We start from the raw sequence: 7,500 nt of genomic DNA, 5'->3' as shown, positions 1-7,500 counted from the left end.
TCAAAGTATAGAGAGTAGCATAACTTTCATTGTTGTTTGTGTTTGTTTTGTTTTTTCTTTAATCAATAATGATTCTAAGATTCTTAAACATTGGAGAGGATAATGTCTGATAAGAGACCCCTTTATGCTCACAATATCTCATTATATTCCTTGTTGAACCTATATATCTAGCATTACAACTAGAACATTTGTATGAGTAGACTACGTTTGAGCATAGATGTTTTGGAATAGAGTCTTTTGTCAGAAAAAGTGAACAAATAGTTCTGGAATTGGTGAAGATCATCATAAAATTAATTTGTGGGAAATGGTAAGTAAGTAGTTTCTGTAGTTCTTTCCATAAGACAAAGTTTGTGTGTCCATAGTATGGTAGTTTAAGGTATTGGGTATCCCAAGGCACATTGTAACTCATTGGCATCTTATTTAAGAATGTTCTTTACTGTTTTTGAATGACAGCCACAAGGAATTTGTTTTTCAAAAAAAAAAAAAAAAAAAAAAAAAAAAGTTTCTAGGAACTGAATTTCTCGGTTTATAGAATGCCAGTCTGAACAAATTTGAAAACATCTGTGCAACAATGTTCTGACTGTATTAACTTTAAACATCATAGGTAAGAAGGATGAATAATTTAAATCCAGACCAGTGGAGGTAGGTTTTCTGTACATATAGGTTTTAAAGGTATTATGATTATGATCAAACCTAATATCCAGAAAGACAGGGAGTTGTTGACTTAGACTTCAGAAGTAAATTGTATGTTGTCATGTCTAGAGTTAACATAGTCTAATACATGTTTACATGTGAAACATCATTGAACAGCAGTAATATGTCATCAGCATATCTTTTATACAATAGTGGTTTAAAATGAGATGGACAGTCTGCTATCCATTTACTCTTGTGATTACATAGAATCCATTTCCCCCATGGAACATCTATTGTGGAAATAAACATAAATATATACACACACACAAGCATATATATATATATATATATATATATATATATATATATATATATATATATATATAATATATATATATATATATATATAATATTATATATAATGTGTGTGTGTGTGTGTGTGTGTGGTGTGTGTTTGTGTATGTATATATATTGCATATATGTGTGTGTGTGTTTGTGTATGTATATATATATATATATATATATATATATATATATATTATATATATATATATATATATATATATATATATATATAATATTGTCTGTGTGTGTGTGTGTGTGTGTGTGAATGTGTATATACATGTATATACATGTATATAGTATCATCATCATCATCAAGGGGCTACCGCAAACAGGTGCGCATGGCCTTATCCACCCTTCGCTTCCAACCACGAGGGCCCCTTGTGGCGAGTCTCCAGGCAAGCCCTCAGCCCATCTCTTATTCCTTGCAACAGGTCTCATTGAGCTGCCCAAGCCATGAACTCCTGGATCGTCCCACAGGCCTCCTCCACCCAGAGTTGTATTACAAAGAGACAACCTATTGGGCAGGGTCATCCACAGGGAATTGAGCTAGTTGTCCATATACCCTGTGTTGGCAATCCCGGATTATGCAAGTAACAGGTCCCATGCCAGTCTCACAGTGTAACCGTCAGTTGAACATGTGGTCCTGCCACTATAAATCATGATGCGGTGAAGAGACTTGTTACAAAAGGCGTCAAACAAGAATCCAAGGCACTAGATAACATCCAGGTTTCTCTTCCATAGAGCAAAACTGGCAGTATCAAGGCCTTAAAGACACATAACTTGGTCCTTCTGCATAGGTACCGACATCTCCAAATGCTCTTGTTGATCAAGTTCATGGCTCCTGTTGCCAGACCAATCCGTCTATTGACTTCTTGGTCTGACAGCCCAGAGATATGGACTATGCTACCAAGGTATGTAAAACTCTCTCTAACTTAATGTCCTTGCCGCAAGCATGGATCGACTGAATGGGTTCCCCTAACAGGCTCCCAAAGTCCTGAATCTTGGTCTTGGTCCAGGAGACTTTTAGGCCTAAGGGCTTCACCTCATTGCTAAATGCATCAAGAGCTGCCACCAGTGACTCCAAGGACTCAGATAGAATAGCAACATCATCAGAAAAGTCAAGGTCCGAGTCCGCGATATTACCCAGTGTTGCTCCACACTGACTTTGGCTAGTAGCTCTGCCCATTATCCAGTCCATACAGGTGTTGAAGTGTTGGTGCAAGGACACAGCCTTGCCTCACCCCTGAATTAACGGAGAAGTTCGACAGACCCCCACCACGCTTTACAGCACTTTCAGTACCGGTATAAAAGCTTGCTATTAGGCCAATAATCTGCGTTGGAATTCCCGAGTATCAGGATCTCCCATAGCAATTCTCGATGCACTGAGTCAAATGCCTTCTTGAGGTCGATGTAGGCTGCAAACAACCCACGACTAAACTCATGACAGCATTCTACAATTACTCGAAGCGCTAGTATTTGGTCTATTGTGGACATGCCAGGAGTGAATCCAGACTGCTCCGGTCTCTGATACCTCAGTAGGTGGTCGCATATCTGTTACAGAAGAATGTGGGCAAAAGCTTTGCCTGGTATGTTTAGCAGTGTAATGCCACGGTAGTTGCTACAGTCCCAACGATCCCCTATCCTCTTCCAGAGAGGGATGATCACGCCCCTCAACAGGTCAGGGGGAATGCTACCAGACTGCCAGTCAAGACTGTATGCAAGCCCCAAGCCATAGGTTCACCCCTCAGCCTTTAGAAGTTCAGCAGGGATATCACATATGCCTGCAGCTTTCCCATTCTTTAGCTTGGAAAGCGCCTAACCTCTGTTAGGGTAGGAAGTTCTTCAATGATGGGTGGGTCCGGCATAGGTATTGTGACATCACTTGCATCCAAACTAACTGTTGGAGGGTCTACCTGGTACAACTGCTCAAAATACTCAGCCCAACGTTCACTAACCCATGATCTGATATAATCCGTCCATCCACTGATCGGACTGCAGTCATCTGCGAGGAGGGCTTAGAGTTCAGTTTTCTCAGAGCTTGGTAGGCAGGGCGAAGGTCATTTACCTAGAAATGGCCTTCAACCTCCTCAGCAAAAATCCTGATGAACTGTTCCTCGTCCCTTCTCAGCAGTGTCCGAGCCCTATGCACCATGGAGCGATGCAAGACCTGATTGCCATTCAGCCGAGTCATGCTACATGCTTCAGTGACCTCCAGTGTCTCCAGGGATATGGATTTCTGCCTAACCCTCGGGCATATGCCAATGGACTCCTCGGCTGCTTCGAGTGCAGAGGTAACTGCTCATCCTGCCACAAGGACCGGATGTTCTAAGCGCCTACCCGGAAAGCTCGCCTGAGGTTAAGCCTTGGGCAGTCACTCCGGGTGCACACCACCTCTGCTGCTCCCCCTGATGCTGCCCCTAATAAAGGGGGTCGGCAGGCTGTGGGGCTCCAAAGGGCTTTGCCCCACAATCTTCATGGTGGGTTGGCGCCTTCTCTCGTTCCCATCCTGCGCCCCAACATTTGCCCTCCCAACAGGACCCACAGCCTGCCTTGCTTGCTGGGTGGGAGGGACAGCACCCCTCCCCCCAGCATATCCAATTATTTGTGAAATTGCTGGAGAGGTATCTGGGGGGAGGTGGGCTGGCAAGGCCCACCTTCCCTGAGCCGCCCAAGTACCCCTGGGTGGGTAGGGGGCAGGAGTTGGTATGGAGTCAGGGCGTGTCCATACACTGGTGGGCCATAGCTCCATACCTCTGGGGCCTCCTGCTGCTCCAAGATCCCCCCCAGTTTAGCCTGGGACCACAAGGTGCCCAGTTACCCAAGGGTGGCCACGAAAAGGCACTGCAGAAGTCTCGATGACGGAGAGGCTGTGACCTGGCAGAGGAGACTTTTGCAGAGCTACTCCCTTTTTCGCACTAGGCTAGCCAGTGGTGGCAGCTGCAAGCGAGAAGGCATACAAGCACTTATCTAGGCTACCACACAATTGCTTCACATTACCTTGCGCATGAAGCACCCACCCATATAGTATATATACGTGTTGTGTGTGTGTGTGTGTATATATATATATATATATATATATATATATATATATATATATATATATATATATATATATATATATATATATACATATGTATGTATGTATATACATATGTATGTATGTATATACATATGTATATATATACTTACACATACACATTTACAATATGATTAGAAAGATGAATAAAAATGCATTGACAGACTTCTACTTTTCTTCTTATTCGTATGTGTCACCACAAGCACAATTTCGTTGTAAACTGAGTACTGAGAAAGAAGGTGTTATTGGTGATTCACACCAGCACTAGCTATCATTACAGCACTACTTTTAACATACCTAATTTACAGAACATTATTTAAAAAATATATCCTGTGTACAGTTTATATCATTGTGCCAACCAAAAGGAAAATCTTGTGGATGTAATAAACTGATGTGATTGTGTATAGTTTAATGTCATTGGACTTCCCTGTTTTGCCAGCGTTTTGTCTGTATTTCGTTACATTTACCATAAATAGTTTGATGTTATCCCTGCTCTTGATATGGTTTTGCAAATTTGAAATTGTTTTTTTTTGTTCTGTGTCCTGCAAGGCAGTTTCTTTACACGATAACAAGTCTTATTTAATTTTAAGGATTATGTTACTCAAAATAGGAGCTCCTCAGCCAAGAGAATCAAATGTATATGGCCATCAAGATATAAATAATTTAATGAAATGCCCCTCATTATAATGGCTGTGGAACTAGAAATCATACTCCTAGTGGCTTTGGATCTATCTCTGCCTTGAAAAAAGTAGGATATAAGTTTTAACCACTACAACTTGCCTTGCTTGTTATTCAAAAGTAAACAAATTATTATATTTTCTCTTTAAATTCTCTCAGTCTCTTCCATCCATCGTCCCTGTGTGTCAATCCCTTCTACTCCCTCCCATTTATGTCTGCATGTTGATTGCAATGGTATTCTGTGTTTAAGAACTTCTTTCAGCAATATAGAATTTGTGTCTTCCTTTGAAGATCTGCATTATGTATTTGTAAAAGTTTCTTTTGAAGTGGATTGAGCCTCTGAAGTTTGTTGACATGCTAAATGCTACATGTCTGTCTTGTTTGCATTAGTTGGTATGGTTAGTGTTGAAAGGTAATTTTGATATTTTTGTTCTTGGATACCACAAGATGAGAGATTACAAAAAGTTTTAGTGTTAGGAAGATCCTCTTTTAAGTATGAAGATCATAGAATAAATGATTTGGTTGATGAAAGAAGCTTTTGGTTTGTGTAAAAAAAAAGGCATGTAACCTTTGCTTTCCTATGGTTCTGACTGATGGTTGCTATTCACTTAATTGTTGAAAATGAGTATTTGTGTGTGCATATCTTACTCATAGAGTTTTAGGTGATGCTATCTAAGCTTTGGTTCTGAGAGGACGTGCAGCAGCTTTATAAATCTTTATCCATTAATCCATTGATAGGGGCCATGTGCTCTGTCCTGTGTTTTTTTATTACTTTTATTTACACATAGATAGCACCACAAATATTTAGTCACTAAGGAGTCAATTATTAAGTCTGTTTTATCTTTTTTTTTTAAAGAAAACTTTATAGTTTCTATCATCATCATCTTATTCTCTTTCTCTTTCTCTTTCTCTTTCTCTTTCTCTTTCTTTCTCTTTCTCTTTCTCTTTCTCTTTCTCTTTCTCTTTCTCTTTCTCTTTCTCTTTCTCTTTCTCTTTCTCTTTCTCTTATTCTTATTCTTATTCTTTTCCTTGTTCTTGTTCTTTTCCTTGTTCTTGTTCTTGTTCTTATTCTTATTGTCATTGATGATATGATATGTTATATACAGTAATAATTGTATGTAAAATCTCTTCCCAAGAATCCATTGCATGAATGAAATTGTTGAGATCAGGCTAGCTTTGTAATTAATGCATTAGTGACTAAGAGCATGTGGAGCCATTTATGTAAACAAAAGTAAAAAGAGAAAACCTCAGGAAACAATGCATATATATATATATATATATATATATATATATATATATATATATATATATATATATATATATATATATGCATATATATATATATATATATAATATATATATATATATATATATATATATGCATATTATATATATATATATATATATATATATATATATATATATTTATATATATATATATATATATATTATATATATATATATATCATATATATATATCATATAATATATATATATATATATTATATATATGAATATATATATATATATACTATATATGATATATAATATATAATATATATATATTTATATATATATATATATGTGCATACTGACAGTACTAATATTGATAAAAATAAAAAGTGACTATTGATTGCAAATTGTTATATATCTTCAAATGCACAAATAAGCAGTCAGTACAAAAAAAGTGTATATACTCATGTATATTTTCACAATTTCTTTTACAATTGGCAGAGACCATGTTAGAACAGTCTCCTGCAGACAGGACTTGTAAAATATGTTTATTGATTATTATTGTTGTTATTATTATTATTATTATTATTATTATTATTATTGTTGTTGTTGTTATTGTTATTACTATTGTAATTGTGATTGTCATTGTTATAATAATTATTATTATTATTATTATTATTATTATTATTATTATTTGTGTGTATTTTTTGTCATATTTCTTGAAATGAATATAAACTTTCCTTGCCCAAGAATTCACCTATAATTCTAATGAGCCTCAAATTTATACAGGTTTGACTATGGTGAAAAGTTCTGGATAATCAAGTACAAGCATTTCACCTGTACATGTGGTTTGGTGAAGTGCAAGTATTCCAGTGAGACCATCCACACCACCCTTGAGAACTACAACCGAAGAATCAGGGAGTTGCAGGAGATGTCATAATGTTGTACCTGTTTTAGAGGCAGACACACTACATGGTGTATGGTATTTATGTACTTGTGAGGACAATTACAAACCTATGTAGAAGAAGTTCAAGTGATACAGAATGAATTTCCAATGTATATTCCAAGTCAGTTATTTAAGATTAGTGAAAAAGTCAAGTGGCCTCTGGTGATATATACAGTATGTGGGTATACAAAGATTACTAAAGTACAAACTGCTTTTTCTTTTTTATTTATTTATTTATTTTTTTAAGGTCATTGACTGCAGCAAAGTAAAATGGTAACTGGTCTGGACCAAGTGACAAGTGGTAGTGTTTCCTGTGTTTGGTCATGGATTAGACATACATCTCTTATAAGTACAATTTAGACATTGCTTAAACTGCGTTATTTGTCAATAATAAAAAAAAATGCAGAAGTCAGCATAGCCCAGCTTTTTTCAAAAGGAGACTTTCTTAAGACATTTTTTTCCCTTTTTTTCTGATAAGCTTTCAAAAAGCCTGTGTGTGTAGGCTTTATCAGTAGTAAAATGTAATGTTCAAATAGGGATTGGTCATTACCTAAAGTCTATCATTGAAGTATTTTACTTTCAGTGTCTC

At 36.7% G+C, this 7,500-nt stretch overlaps 1 long non-coding RNA gene across 1 annotated transcript in view; it reads left to right on the top strand.

The window, feature by feature from the left end:
• The window catches only part of LOC119568033, a 14,237-nt gene that overhangs the window by 6,371 nt on the left and 366 nt on the right, over positions 1-7,500 (top strand). The window contains exon 2 of the long non-coding RNA XR_005228057.1: positions 6,755-7,500. This exon is cut by the window's right edge and continues 366 nt beyond it. This is a non-coding gene — a long non-coding RNA (uncharacterized LOC119568033). The remainder of the gene's footprint in view (positions 1-6,754) is intronic.

This window comes from Penaeus monodon, chromosome 43, assembly GCF_015228065.2.
Source record: "Penaeus monodon isolate SGIC_2016 chromosome 43, NSTDA_Pmon_1, whole genome shotgun sequence".
Lineage (NCBI taxonomy): Eukaryota > Metazoa > Arthropoda > Malacostraca > Decapoda > Penaeidae > Penaeus > Penaeus monodon.
The sequence above is the reverse complement of the archived record's forward strand: the minus strand, read 5'-3'. Positions and strand labels throughout refer to the sequence as shown.